This window comes from Sminthopsis crassicaudata, chromosome 2 (assembly GCF_048593235.1).
Source record: "Sminthopsis crassicaudata isolate SCR6 chromosome 2, ASM4859323v1, whole genome shotgun sequence".
Lineage (NCBI taxonomy): Eukaryota > Metazoa > Chordata > Mammalia > Dasyuromorphia > Dasyuridae > Sminthopsis > Sminthopsis crassicaudata.
This window is the reverse complement of record NC_133618.1, coordinates 588218984-588235591: the sequence shown is the minus strand read 5'-3', so window position 1 is coordinate 588235591 and position 16608 is coordinate 588218984. Positions and strand designations below refer to the sequence as shown.

The 16608-nt window shown below is 34.6% G+C and overlaps 1 protein-coding gene across 1 annotated transcript in view; it reads left to right on the top strand.

The window, feature by feature from the left end:
- The first annotated feature begins 2696 nt into the window (after positions 1-2696).
- Positions 2697-16608, top strand: part of GPAM (glycerol-3-phosphate acyltransferase, mitochondrial) — a 100931-nt gene continuing 87019 nt past the window's right edge. Inside the window, exon 1 of the mRNA XM_074295599.1 lies at positions 2697-2811. The gene's annotated coding sequence lies outside the window, so the exon portion shown is untranslated. The remainder of the gene's footprint in view (positions 2812-16608) is intronic.

The window sequence follows — 16608 nt, the reverse complement described above, 5'->3', positions numbered from 1 at the left end:
ATTCCCAGGACTGATCCTGGTTAATTTGGAAGAAATTATCTTGATAGAGAGGAATGGGACCTTTTGGGAAATGTATACTTTTTAGCATTGATGAGGAGTGGAGGGATGACTGAGTCAAAGATAGGAGGCAAACTGAAAGTAAAAAAATGTAGAAACAGACTAAGAAAAAATTCTCTTACTGAAAGCCAGTTTTGGTTTTCTGAGGTATTAATTCGGTTTTTATAACTTTTTCAGGTCCATTTAGATTATACAGCAAATTGGCAGCATTTTGCCAAAATTTAGGGTAGAAAAGAAACACTTATGAGGGTGATAGTGTAAGCAGGAGGTAGAGAAAGGATAAATTAGCTAAGGTAAAAAAAAGAGACTTTATCACACAGTTGGAAGGATTTTTTTATTATTATTAGAATGAGAAGACATTTAGTAGGGCTTTCTTAAAAATTAAAAAAAAATAGAATAAGAAGACATTTCCTCTTCAAGGCAGAAGACAGCAAATCTACTTCGTAATTAAGTAGATGTAGGTATTTCTTATTCAAGAACAGCAAGTAACTGTTACTTCGCGCTTTACAATATCCAAATATAGTTTGTTATGTTTTATTTTTCCTTGAATGGGGAATTTGTACTATTAGCCCATTCAGTGGCTAGAAGATTTCTACCTTGTTAGTCCATCAAGATTTCACAAAATGATTGTGGCTCCTGTTTTTCCCCACACTAGACATCTGTATATCTTCTTATTACTTCCTACCTCACCAGGCTAAGAAAATATCAGACTGCATAAACAGAAAAAATTGATAGCATGATGTGCCACCATTTCATTATATGACATTAGGCAAGCCTTTTGCCTTCTTCAGATGTTGGTTTTTTCATTGTAAAATGAAAGTTTTGGATTGGGTGATTTATGAGGCCCCATTTAGGTCCAAAAGTCTATAAATCTGTGATCAACCTGAGAAGGGATGGAGAATGTAGAAAGAAAAGGGAATAATAGCTTTCTGGTTTCATTCAGAGATAATGCTTTTCTAACTTTTTGGTCATCTGAAAAAAAAAAGTCTTCCAGGAAATATATCTTGGGGAAGGGAGATAACACTCTGCATCAAATTACAAACAAAGTTGTGCTAATGACAAAGACCAAGAGAAAAGAAAATAAACTGCTGATTGGAATAAAGGGTTGTGCTTTGCTTGAAAAAAACACTCAAAATGTATTTGGGATGAAAATAATTCTTAAAAAGCAACTGAAATAAAATTAATTAAATGACTAATCTAGATCAGATAAACTTCCCCTCTCTATCTAGAGAGATGGGGCACTGTTGGCATGGCATATTCCAAAATCTTTCTGATACAGTTTTTTGTTTGCTTGCATTTTGCGGAAGTGTTTGTATTTGTTAGAAGGAAGGATTCAATGGTGACAGATTTTATCAGTAAATAAAATATAAAATGAAAAGTGCTCAACAAACAAATAAAAAAAAAGCAAAAAAAATGTATGTGGAAGACTTGGTTGAAAGATATTTATTGGGAAAGGTAAAATTTTTTGATGGTGTCTCTACAGAAAGTGACTGAGTGGAGGAGAGAGGAAGCAGAAGTTATCCATGAAATGATTGCAACCATCACTCTAGGATTGGTTTGGGGGTTCGGGCTTCATCTCTGTGTGCCTTATCTCTGAATTATTAACCATGGTCAGAGTGAGTATTGGATAATTTACATGAGATTTATAGTCCACGTTGAGTAGGGAATAGCTTATTGCAATGCTCTCAGGCCAGCCCAAAATCTATTGATGATAAAAGGTCTTGACTTAGTTCATGAGCCAAAGTTAAATATTGGGATTGTGAAAAATGCCTTATTATACGGGTCATATTTGTAAAGTGTACATGCTGATTCTCAGTGACTTTCTATAGTAGATAAAACCTCTAATCTAACTGGACTTGAATGTGGCTTTTAATTACTCTCTCTTTTCCAAAAGAGACATGTCAAGAAAGCAGAGGAAGAGACTTTCATTGTTTTACTGTTTCCTTTAGGTTGAGATACCCCATGGAGGTGACAAATGGCAAGGGGTCAAGTCCATTGGACACAAGATATGAAATATTGTAATAGAACCCAAGGCTTATAATTAGGGGTAAGATCTCTGAGAATGGAGCACTCTTAAGTCTTTTCAACTAATTACATCAAATGCTTATCACCTTAATGGCAAATCAATAAAGAATATTTGACTCTACCATATTTGTTTCCCAAGGACAGTAATGTTAGTGCCAGTGAGCATCTCAGGAGACTGACATTTTCTGAAATAGGGGTCCCTCCATCATCTAAAACCAATTTACCTCCTTGATATCATGATCCTTTTCAGGACTAGGACAAACAACATGAGCATGAAGGGTAGAAGGGGCTTTGTAGAAGAATTAAACCAGCCATTTAATGCTCAAAGTAATACATTTTAATTTTGTGTATTTTACTTGTATCTGAGAAGGTTATATGTGTCAGGTGACAAAGGTGAAGAAACAAGGATAACAAGAGAAAAATTGTAAGAAAGCACTCATCCCTCAGAGGTAGCTAAGTGAAGCAGTAGTTAGAGAGCCAGTCCTTGAATCAGAAAGTCAAATCTGACCTCAGATACTGATTAACTGTGTAACCCTGGGCAAGTAGCTTAACCCTGTTTGCCTTAGTTTCTTTCTCTTTAAAATGAGTTGGAGAAGCAAATGGCAAAACACTCAAATATCTTTGCCAAGAGTAGGATCACAGAGTCAGATATGAATGAAATGACTGACAACACTATCAATTCCTCAGACTAGGACAGCAACTAACACCTCCATGATGGGATAATAAAAGGTAGGAAATGGAAACCACCATGTGGATATCTTACCAGAGATTTAACTCCATTTATTTTCAGATCAAGTAAGTCAGGAGAAAGGTGTGCCCTTGACACCAAGTTCTGTGACATTGTTTTGATGTCCAGAACTCTTAGTTCCTACTTAGTCTATTTATTGGGGCAGCTATAAGATACAGAAGGTTAAGGGTTTGATGGGTGGATCAGGGTCTCTAAAAGGCTTTTTTAATTGGAATATTTAGCAAAAGTTTGCTCTATCTACTATGTACTTAATAGTGCATATTAGTACATATGTATATTAGTACATATTATAGTGCATAATAGTACAAAAATACAGTATCTATATTTAATAATTGTTTGTTGTTTGATTTATCTACTTATCTACACCTAATAAATGTTTATTGATGAAGTGATATTGATTTAACTACTATCATCTTATTTCTGATGCTATAAGCAGAGATATGTATGGAATCTATATGTTTATATCCAGGAGAATTCAATATAGAGTGGTGGGAATGGGAATGGGGAAATGATTCCACAAAATGAGGGATGTCTCTGGGGCATAGACAGACTATCTAAAGAAAGACTTTGGTTTCAGTAAATCATGAAAATAAGCCTTATTTGGTGGGGAAAGGTGGTTGATTGGTTGTTGTCCTTTATTTTCAGAGGACCAAAATAACTTCACAATGTTAGAGTTAAATTATAGTATTTCTGACTATGACCAGACCATGTCTCATGGTCTTATGGTCACAGATTGGACATAAATAGGCCATGTGCATATTTGGGGTGATTTCCCTAAATTTCCATATCTGGAGTTTCTTTTGAATTACTTCAAATCCGCTTTGCTCAGAAAGCACCTTCTTTGATTAGGGCATACATATTAGATGGGTTTGTTACACAATTAATTCCAAAGGTCTTCAGAATCTTGAAATTCTTGTATTGCTTCCTCTGATTACCATGTGACCTCTTGCTTTGTATGAGTCTTTTGTAAAATAGTCTTTTAGGCAAGTGTATGCTTAGCATTGGCCTGACCAATGGAGTTGTGCTTTTTGCTGTGGAGTTTGAATGTCTGGTAGTTCAGTTTGAGAAAGCCCCTCGGTGTCCAATACCTTATCCTACGAGTTGATCTTCAGAATCTTTCTAAGACAATTTAAATGGAAGTTATTCAGTTTTGTGATATATGGTATGGTATCCAGGTTCCACAGACATATAATGAGATCATTGCAATAACTCTATAGACATTCAGTTTGGTAGTCAGTCTAATACTTTTCTCTCCTACTTTCCTTCAGAAACTTCCAAACACTGAATTAGTTGTTTGGCAATGCATGCATCAACTTCATTATCAATGCACACATCCCTGAAAAGTATACTGCCAAAATCAATGAACTTACATATGTATTTCATTTGCTATGATATTACATAAAGGTATGGTATTGACTAGTAGAATACCTGTGTTTTCTTGGTGTTAATTATTAGGTCAAAAATAGCATAAGCAACAGAGAATCAATCCATACTTTGTTGCATTTCAGTTGCAGAGACTGCATTGAGTATACAATTATCTATGATCAAAAAAAAAAAAAAAAAATCATGTGTCTACTTTCCCTACACTTTAGTCTTGGCTTGTAGACTTTTCAACTTAAACAATTACCATCATTGAGGTAGATGACCTTGACTTGAATACTCTGGTGACTGATTTAGAGTAAGTCTATTGTTCAGTCTGCATGCCCACTGATTTCTTTTAGATAAAAGGAGGGAGGTTTGGAAGATCAGTTTTAGTAGGAACATGGTGCATTGGAAAGATCCCTGCAAGGAAAGTCTGAGAATCTGGGTTTAAACCTTGCTGTGCTACTTAGGCCTGTGTGGTTTTAAGCAAATCATTTAACATTTCTGAGTCTGAGTTTCCTCATCCATAAAATGAGGGAGTTAGACCAGATGACCTTGAAGGTCCCTTCCAGCTCTAAATCCATGATCCTAGCATAAGTATAGATAAATAATTGATTCTAGGCAAAAGTTGTGACTGAGGCTATTTTAATATCTAGTTTGAAATAAGAGAAACTGATTTCAGTAAAGAAAAAGAATCATTATTTTGGAAAAATAAAACTTTTTTCTTTTTTTTTGAAAAAATAAAACTTAAAGAATATACAATTCTTTTAGAAAATTAAGCTTTTAAAACTTATGGCTTTAATTCACTCTTTAAAAAGTTTATTTGAATAAAGAATAAAATTCACAAACTTTTCATTTTTCATGTTTTTAGGGAATGTAATTGCAGTTCTCATTTACTTGCCTTTGAATTTATTTTGGATTCACCTCAATTTAATTCATTCAATAAATACTTCCAATTTGTATGGTATTCTATTAAGAACTTTTTTGGGTACAAAGTTATAACTCAATAATCCTTACTATTAAGGAATTAGATCAAGTACATAAAAAAGCATAATATAAACTAGACCAAAAATACAAATTTTTATATTATATGAATTAATTATATGAATGAAGCATAGGAAGAGATCACTTCTGACTGGAAGAAAATCAGGAAAGTCATCTTGGTAGCTGGCTTTTAAGGTATCCTTTGAAGGATAGACAAGATTTCTTTTTTTAAAACTAAATTTTAACTTATGTTCAAGTGAAATTCTACCTTTTTTTCCTTCTTCCCTTCCCCAATAGAGAAAGCAATAAAAACAAAAATTTTGTTACAAACATATGTAATTAAATAAAATAATTCCTGCATTGGTTATGTTAAAAAATATGTCTCACTCTGCACTTTGAGTCCATTGTCTCTCTATCAGGAGATGGGCATCATATTTTTTTATTAGTTCTCTGGAGTTGTGAATTCATTGTGTTGATCAGAGTTCAATGAGCGGTATTTCAATGGGTAAAATGGGGGTAAAGATAGGACTGGACATTCCAAAAAGAGGATGGTATGGGCAAAGAAAAAGAAGCAGAACCTTAAGTTGGAAATAATGGTGAATAGTACAGAATCATAGAGTGTAGCATGAGAAGTAAGAAGAACCTGAGGGCAAGAAAACCAAATAAGAGGCTGTTGCAACAATAAAGGCCTGGGCTGAGCTGGTAGGAGCAATGAGATGGAAGAGGATGGTAGTAAAAGAATGGGTCTCTAACATTCTATGTGGGCATCTTCCTCTCTTCTTTCCTCGAGCATTGCTTCTAGTTTAAAAAAAAGAACACAAAATCAGTTAATTCACTTTCTGGATAAATAGGTCACATAAAGCTGCTCTGTCATTCTCTGCAGGCCTGTGTTAATTCCCCCTCTCTCCATCCTCTCCACCAAATCTCTGCAGATTCATTTAGCTTTACCAAGTTTTCTCATGCTTTTCAAATGTATTCATTGACCCTGTGTGAAGCTGTGCAGCCTGAGAAACTTGGTCCAACAAAGAAGAATAGGGAAAAGTCTGCTGACAGGGCAGGAATAGGGGTCAGAGAGAGGGAGGGGCAGAGCAAGGAGCTTTGTAAGTGGGGAACAGGCTGAGGACCTGGTGTAGTTGAGGATTAGGGCCTCCCACCAGCATAGCCCATAATATAAACATAGTATGGGAAATAATTTTAAATCAGAGCCAGCTCCTTGTCCTTCTTTTCCTTTTGTTGAGGATCCTAGGGAATCTCCTTCCTGTTTCCTTTTATATTGTCACCATCCATTGCTTCTCATCATATTTATTCTCCTTCTGATCCTCTAGGGAATAGAATATCATCTCATAGCTTCTTTCTCACCCTCTTACCCTCTAGCAAGCATATAGTCTCTTAGAGGTTCTTGAAAGGTTTTTATTGCAACTAACAATGGGAAACAGAGGGAAATAACTTCCTTCTCTGCTCCACCTTTGGATTTAGACCCCATCATGAAAGGCAAAGTACATAGGTGTTACTGGGAAACTTGTGAAAGAGAGACAGAGACAGAGACACAGAGATAGAGACAGAGACAGAGAGATTCAGAGACAAAAGCAGAGACAGAGGCACAGAGAAGACAGAGATAGAGAAACAGAGAGACACACACATACAGATAAAGACAGAGACAGAGAGAGACAAAGGGAAAGACAGAGAGACAGAGAGATACAGAAAGATACACACATATACGTATACACACAGAGTATGATCTTTGGAAACAGAATATTCTAAATCCTCCTGACTCCAGGGCTGGTGCTCTATCCATGCAATAAGATTCTAAATCAATGAAGAAAAAGAAAATAAAAAAGGAGAAAGGGAAGGAAATTCTATACTGAGGTAGTGGGCTAGAACACACAATTTCTGTCACCCTATAGATACTCTGCCTACTCCCAAGTTGGATGAGTGTTCACATGCAAACTTTAGCACCATTTTCTACAAGAAGTCTTTTCTGATTCTCCCATCAGCTAGTACCCTCCTCCCTCCCAAATTGCCTTATGTTTTGCTTTGTGTATATGTGTGTTTATTTGTTTTGTATTTCTGGAGTGTATATGTATATAAGTATTTGTCTCCCCTGTTAAGGAGGGAGAAGATTCTTTGCTTTCCCTTTGTCTCTTTCATGTTCAGCACTGTGTCTGGTACATAGTAAGCACTTCTTAATATGTGATGGAAAAATGGCTATCTGAATATTATCATCGTGTATGATGCTATTACATTGTGATCACTCACTCGTATGTCCCCTTCAACAGACAAGAGAAACATTGAAGAGAAATGACCAAATAAGAGAAAATGAAGCTAAACTCTTGGGATATATTTTTCTATCATCATTTTTCTTTCCTTCAAGTAAAAGTGATTTCTCTACCTCATCTCATGGAGCTGAAAGACAAATTAGAGATAAGCTACTCCAATCCTTTCATGTTAGGATGACATTTTGGGGAAAGACTTATGACTTAGGAATTAGGAGTCCCTGTTTTGTCATTTGCTACTTGGGCAAGGGATTGGTTCTCCAATCTATACAAAGCAGGGGTTATAATAATCATGAATACTTGTACAACCTACCTGCCATCCATGGTAGAGATAATACATGTGAAGTGCTTTGTCAATTGTAAAGTGCTTCATAAAAATGAACTAAGGCACGACTAGAACTTAAGCCTCCTGACTCTTAGGAAAAGATTTGTTCCATGTTATTGCACTATTTGTTAGATTCTTGGCTCCCTAGATGGAGATTATTTAAAGAATTTCTGAATTTATTGATTCATGGACCCTTAAAGGAATACACAAAAGCACAATATTTTAAAAAACACCCTTTTAAAAAACACCAAGCCAGCTGTCAGAGAACAGAAATACCCTCCCTTTCAGTTCCAAGGATGTTTGAGAATCACTGTCTCCACCTGCTTAAGCATTGCTAATAGCAACATCCTGAGTCTGGTGGCAAAATACCTCCTGTGAAAGAGAGTTGTGTTTGAAAGGGACTGAGAATGATTAAGAAAGAGGGTATATAATTCTATTCATGTCTCCTCATCATGATTCCTGATATGATGCATCCAATTAGTCAAACTGTGCTGTCGATTTCCAGACTTTGATAATTGAAGGGCTGACCCTAGTTTCTTCTAAACAGCTATCCATGTCAGCAGGGTGTTCATGGGCAAGCAGGCGGGTAGACCAATGTAGTTGTCCAGTGGTCTTTTGGAACTTATCGATTCTTTTTATTTACGATTCCAAAAGCCATTATTTGTCAAGCCCAGATGGAGCGATAGGAGTGATTGGACACTTTCATAATATAACTTTGACCTTGGTCTGCCTATCTAGTGGAAAGGAGGCAGGGAAGGGTGAAATAAACAGAAAATTTATGTTTTCAACTCATGAATTTGTCAGACTAGTTCCGGTCATGGTACGGTCTAGGACACAGGCAGTTTAACAGGGGGGATGACCTCTTTGTTCACCTCTATATTAAAGGACCAGAGGTCTAGAATCATTGAATTCTGGATCACTGCCTGAGGCCCTATGCCTTATGCCTTTACCTATTCAGCCAATGTACAGAGTCACCCTAGAAATAGACTGATGTGGAACAGCCAATGGCCAGGCTCTGGTGGTACCACATTGAGGGGTTAGGATAAATAGAGAAAAGGGATTACTGAATGGAAGGAAGGTGCCAAAGTCAGGAAAAAAAAGATAACAGAGAGGGGTCACTAGAGTTAGAAAAGACCAATGAGACAGTCAGTCAACTTGCATTTATTAAGTACCTTCTGTGTGACGGGCACTGAAATAACTTCCCAAAGAAAAGGATAGTCAGGGTTACAACACTCTAAAAATTGCGAATTACAGTTGTTAAGCATAGCAGATTGATTTAATTCATAAACATTTATTAAGCAGACTCAAAAACTAAAAATAAGAATTTGTGATAATTGAGTATAGGGGCAAACATGACTATAGTTAGTAACAATCATAGACAGTCCTGTGATAATAAGAATAACTGGCATTTATATAATACTGTAAGGTTTGTGAAATAGGTACTAGGGTATTCCTTTCCTCATTTTACTAATTAGGAAATTGAAGATCAAGAAATTAAACTATTTACCCATAGCCATATAAGTCAATCATTAGTAACAAACATTTTTAATCACCTACTATGTGCTAGATACTATGCTAAGCAATGAGGATATAAAAAAAGGCAAAAGACAATTATTGTTCTCAAGAAATTCACTGTCTAATGGGGGAAACAACTAGAAAACAAATATGTACAACTGAGCTATGCACAGGATTGTTAGGAAATAATTAGGAAAGAAGGATACCAGAATTGAAAGGTTGGAAAAGGCTTCCTATAGAAGATGGGATTTGAGTTGGGAATTAAAGGAAGCCGGGAAAGCTAACTGATGATGAGGAAGGAACATATTCCAGGCCTTAGGGACAAAAAAGAAAAAATGCCCAGAATTGAAAGATAGTGTGTTTTGTTGATGAAATAGAAAAGAAATCAGTGTCACCAGATTGAAGAGTATAATATTGGTTTAAATAATTATATATTTATACATATATTATTATATATTTATTCAAAATATGTTAGGTATCTATTATATAACGGAGAATATGATATACTATTATGATTAGATATTAGTAATATATAAATAACTTAATATAGCTATTATATGTCAGAGACTGAAGTAGAATTTAATCTTCTTGTTTCAAGGTCAGCAGATATATTACTACATTGTGCTGACTTTTACTGTATAGTTTGGACTTGAAGTCAGGAGTTCTCTACTTCAAATTTCAACTCCAGAATTTAAAAGTTCTGAGGTCTTTGGCAAATCACATTACCTTTCTGAGTCTTGGTTCTCTCATCTGTTCAATGGAAATAATATGTGTACTACTTACTTCACAGAGTTGTTAAGAGGAAAGTGCTTTGTAAACCTTATGAAGTACCTGAAATAATATACAATTAACCTATGAAGGAAATCAAAAATACAGGCAGAAAAAGACAGAGGGACTGGAAATGCTATGTAGTAGTTTATACTCATTTCCCAGAGTTCCTTCACTGGGTGTAGGTGGTTCTATTCATTATTGAACAAATGGAACTGATTTGTTTCATCTCATTGTTGAAGAGAGCCACGTCTGTCAGAATTGATCATCATATAGCATTGTTGTTGAAGTATATAATGATCTCCTGGTCCTGCTTATTTCACTCAGCATCAGTTCATGTAAGTCTCTAAAGGCCTTTCTGAAATCATTCTGCTGGTCGTTTCTTACAGAACAATAATATTCCATAATATTCATATACCGCAATTTATTCAGCCATTCTCCAATTGATGGGGATCCACTCTGTTTCCAGTTTCTGGCCACCACAATGAAGGCTGCCACAAACATTCTTGCACATACAGGTCCCTTTCCCTAGATTATTTATAATGATCTTCCTGGCTCTAAGAGTTTGTATTTCTGTGACAAGCGATGCCATGGCAGGCTTCCTCAGGTGATCCCTGTCTGGCTCTGGGTCATCTGAAACTATTTGTTTGAAGGCAATTGAAAAGTTAACTTGGTTTCAGTTCTCTAGTGTTCAGCAACCAAAGAGGCATCTTGAGTATGCTACATTAGAAAAAATGAAAGAAAAATACTTTTAAAAATATCATTTGTAAAACAAAAAGAGTCAAGACCATTTTGCACTTGGGACAGAAGAGGACAGAGCCCAGCTCTGACACACAGTAGAATTGTAAATACTTTCTCTCAGTAGGAAAAGGAAATTGGCACCCAAATAACACTGATGAGGAAATTGCCAACAAAGCTTTTGTTGTATAAACAGTTTGAATTATTTTCTTTCAATCCTTTATCTAATGGAAATTTTTTTCTTAAAAGCTTCTTTCATTGTGGAATATTGCATTTCCTATCAAATATAGTTGATGTGTTGGTTTTCTTGAATGATTTCTCTCTCTCTCTCTCTCTCTCTCTCTCTCTCTCTCTCTCTCTCTCTCTCTCTCTCTCTCTCTCTTTTTTTTACAGTTCTGGGTTAGGTTTTTTTTTTTTTTTTTTTTGTCTTTCTTATAAGAGATGGACTGGGGGAAGGATATACATATATGTGTAGGAAGGTGATGTAGAAACAAGCTATTTGAATAAAATTTTATTTTTAAGCTTCCTGTAAACTTATAATGAAAGGTACTGTCCATCTCCAGAGAAATAACAATGTAATCTGAATGCATATCAAAGATACTTTTTCTTTACTTACTTTTCCTAATTGTTTTCCTGTGCTCTCTTTCACAGCACGACTTACATAGAAACGCATAATTACAAATGGATAATCTATGCTAAATTGCATGTCTTCTGAATGAGGAGAGTAGGAAAGAAGGGAGAGAGGGAAAGAATTTAGAACTCAAAATGTGAAAAAATATTAAAATTGTTTTTACATGTAGTTGGGGAAAATATTTTTTATTTTATTTTATAATTATAAAATTTTTTGACAGTATATATGTATGAGTAATTTTTTATAACATTGTCCCTTGTATTCATTTTTCCAAATTTTCCCCTCCCTCCCTTTACTCCCTCCCCTAGATGACAGGCAATCAGTTGGGGAAAATATTAAACTATAGACTAAAAAGCTTTCTTTAATCAAAATAAACCTTTCTCCTAATATAGTGTCATTTTACCTTATGATTATGCAGAAATTTATACTCTCTATAATGCTTTAAAAGAAAGACTTATCCATAGCATATAATTATGTGGAAGACAGAATAGCTATTATTCACCTCATTTTGAAGATGAAGAAACTGAGGCACCAAGAAGATTAATTAATTTTTCTATAGAGATATCACTAAATTCAAAGTTGGAAGGGAATTCAGTTACTTAACCCCCTTTATCCTACCCCAAACCTCTACTTCAGTTCATCCAGCAAGTGATCAGCCAGTCTTTGCTTGAAAATCTTCAGTGAGGAAGGAGCCACAATGCAGGCCAATCCATTCTACTTTTAGATAGTTCTTCCCCCCACCAAAAAAAAAAAAAAAAAAAAAAAAAATCAAGTCAAAATGGTTCCCTTTGCCACTTCCATCCATTGTTTATGACTTTATGCTCATTATTCAGGTAGAACAAGTATAATCAGTCATCCACATAGCAGCCTTTTAAATACCTGAAGACAACTATAGAAATTAGTGACACATTTGGGGCTGAAATTCAAGCTCCTGATTAATAGCACAGAACTCTTTCAACTATTATTTTAACTCATATTTTACTTCAAAGTTGAAGGAATATCCTATAGTTGAGTATAGAAGAACTGGTTTGAGGACAAAAATTTAGAACTGAAGCTACTGTCTTTGAAGTACATTGAGATCTAACAAGTTTCTATGATTTCAACAAATAACAGCAAAACTGTTCCTGCCCTCAAGAAGCTATCATTTTTTTTTTTTACCAGAGAAAGGAACACTCTGTATACAGAAATAAGTTCAATGCACAATAGGTAGTAAATGGGACAAAAAAGATCAGAAAGTGATCTAGGAATACTTGTGAAGGGAGAAAACTGTAAAATGATAGAATCCTGAAAGAATAAATATTAACCACGCCTAAAAGAGAGTTTGCATGGTAGAAGAGACTACAAAAAGGGAAGTACTCAAGTAGGAGAAAGAGAGAAAAATTTATAATGATTGGAATATGTTTGGAATTGTGAGAAAGGCCAAAGATTGAATTTGATGGGAACATATTTGGGATAACTTAAGGAAAAATTGAAGGAGAATAACATGGGTTGAAGAGAAAGAACATAATAAGAAAAAAGAAAATTTCAAGGAAAAGGTAAAAGCAAGTAAAAAATGTAAAGCAAGAGGAGTTAAAAAAGAAAACAAGTTGGCAAGACAAGGTAAGAAGTTAGTGACAAAAGAAAGGAAGGTGGATATGGAAGTAGTAGCTATTTTCTTTTCAAAGAGGAGAAACTGTCAATAAAGACTTTATGAAGCATAGAATAATGGTAGGTGGTAACTCTTGGTTAAAGGGGTTTTTAGAGATATTTTTTGATCTGATAACCACAGAAAGGTTTTCTGTTTTCCAGATATCCAGGATGTCATTAATCTTCTTTAAGAGTGAAGAATGAGGAGCAGTTAGGTGGCACAGTGGATAGAGCACCAGCCCTGAAATTAGGAGGACCTAAATTCAGATTTGACCTCAGACACTTAACACTTCTAGCTGTATTACCATCTTCAGTTAGTCACTTAACCCCAACTGCCTTAGGAAAAAAAAAAAAGAGTGAAGGATCAACAACAATATGATTTGATTAGAGAACTCTACAAGCTTATTAAAAAACAGATTACTAATCCCTATGAGTAAAAATGATACTGCCAGAAAAAGAAAACCTAGAAAGCATTGCCAAATATTACAGTGTTAAAAAAGAAACTGGAGACCATATGAGCATAAATAGTATTTTCATAACTGCAGCCAAATGAAGGTTAGGCTTGCAGATGAGAAAACAGGTTTTGGACATGTTATTATAATAAGTACAATTATTTAAAATTGAGACTTGTTAATCTAAGTTTTAATCTGAAAAGAAAGAAGTTAGAGAAAACTGTCTATGTATATTCACCAAAATGAATCCCCTAAAGAATAGTTACAATTATACAATATATAGTTATAAAATTTAAGAGGAAATTAGAGCAATAATAAGAAGTTACTTTGCCCAACTTTATGCCAATAAATTTGATAACTTAAGTGAAAAGTAAATTGCTTAAACGGTCCTATTTCAGAAAAAGAAATAGAAGAAACTATTAATCAACTCCCTAGGAAAAAATCCCCAGGACCAGATGGATATACATGTGAATTCTACCAAATATTTAAAGAACAATTAGCCCCAATGCTATATAAACTATTTGAAAAAATAGGGAATGAAAAAGTAGGGAAACCTACCAAATTCCTTTTATGATATAGACATGGTACTGATACCTAAATCAGGTAGGTTGAAAACAGAGAAAGAAAATTATAGACCAATCTTTCTAATGAATATTAATGCTAAAATCTTAAATAAGATATTAGCAAAAAGATTACAGAAAATCACCTCCAGGATAATACACAATGATCAAGTAGGATTTATACCAGGAATGCAGGACGGGTTCAATATTAGGAAAACTATTAATATAATTGACCATATCAATAATCACATTAACAAAAACCATATGATTATATCAATAGATGCAGAAAAAGCATTTGATAAAATCCAACACCCATTCCTATTAAAAACTCTTGAGAGTATAGGAATAAAGGCACTTTTTCTTAAAATAATCCTTAGCATCTATTTAAAACCATCAATAAGCATCATTTGTAATGGGGATAAGCTGAAACCATTCCCAATAAGATCAGGAGTGCCCACTATCACCAATACTGTTCAATATTGTATTAGAAATGCTTGCTTTGACAATAAGAGTTGAGAAAGAAATTAAAAGAATTAGAGTAGGTAATGAGGAAACCAAATTATCACTCTTTGCTGATAATATGATGGTATACTTAAAGAACCCCAGAGATTCAACTAAATAATCCACACTTTTAGCAAAGAAGCAGGATATAAAATAAACCCACATAAATAACCAGCATTCTTATATATCACTAACAAAATCCAACAGAGTTTTCCATTTAAAGTAACTACTGATAGTATAAAATATTTAGGAATTTATCTGCCAAAGGAAAATCAGGAACTATATGAGCAAAACTACAAAACATTTTCCATACAAATAAAGTCAGATCTAACCAATTGGAAAAATATTAAATGCTCTTGGATTGGGTGAGCAAATATAATAAAGATTACAATACTACCTAATATAATCTATTTATTTAGCGCTATATCAATCAGACTCCCAAAACAATATTTTAATGACATAGAAAAAATAACAACAAAGTTCATATGAAAAAACAAAAGGTCAAGACTTTCAAGGGAACTAATGAAAAAAAAAAAATCAAATGAAGGTGGCCTAGCTGTACCAGATCTAAAATTATATGATAAAGCAGAAATTACTAAAACCATTTGGTATTGGCTAAGAAATAGACTAGTTGATCAGTGGAATAGGTTAGGTTCAAAGGACAAAACAGTCAATAACTTCAATAATCTAGTGTTTGACAAACCCAAAGACCCCAGCTTTTAGGATAAGAACTCACTGTTTGACAAAAACTGCTGGGAAAATTGGAAATTAGTATGGCAGAAACTAGGCATTGACCCACACTTAACACTATACACCAAGATAAGGTCAAAATAGGTTCATGACCTAGGCATAAAGAATGAGATTACAAATTAAGTAGAAGAACTTAAGATAGTTTACCTCTCAGATCTGTGGAAGAGGAAGGAATTTATGACCAAAGAAGAACTAGAGATCATTATTGATCACAAAATAGAAAATTTTGATTATATCAAATTGAAAAGTTTTTGTACAAACAAAACTAATGCAGACAAGCTTAGAAGGGATGCAATAGACTGAGAAAACATTTTTACAGTTAAAGGTTCTGATAAAGGCCTCATTTCTAAAATATATAGAGAATTGACTTTAATTTATAAGAAATTAAGCCATTCTCCAATTGATAAATGGTCAAAGGATATGAATAGACAATTCGCAGATGAAGAAATTGAAACTATTTCTAGCCATATGAAAACATGCTCCAAGTCATTATTAATCAGAGAAATACAAATTAAGACAACTCTGAGATACCACTACACTTCTGTCACATTGGCTAGAATGACAGGGAAAGATAATGCGGAATGTTGGAGGGAATGTGGGAAAACTGGAACACTGATACATTGTTGGTGGAGTTGTGAATACATCCAGCCATTCTGGAGATCAATTTGGAACTATGCTCAAAAAGTTACCAAAATGTGCATACTCTTTGATCCCACAGTGTTATTACTGGGCTTATATCCCAAAGAGATTTTAAAGAAGGGAAAGGGACCTGTATGTGCAAGAATGTTTGTGGTAGCCCTCTTTGTTGGCCAGAAACTGGAAGCTGAGTGGATGCCCATCAATTGGAGAATGCCTGAATAAATTGTGGTATATGAATATCATGGAATATTACTGTTCTGTAAGAAATGACCAGCAGGATGATTTCAGAAAGTCCTGGAGAGACTTATATGAACTGATGCTGAGTGAAATGAGCAGGACCAGGAGATCAATATATACTTCCACAACAATACTATATGATGATCAATTCTGATGGATGTGGCCCTCTTCAACAATGAAATGAACCAAATCAGTTCTAATAGAGCAGTAATGAATTGAACCAGCTACATCCAGTGAAAGAACTCTGAAAGATGACTATGAACCACTACATAGAATTCCCAATCCCTCTATTTTTGTCCACCTGCATTTTTGATCTCTTTCACAGGTTAATTGTACACTATTTCAAAGTCCAATTCTTTTTGTACAGCAAAATAACTGTGTGGACATGTATACATATATTGTATTTGACTTATACTT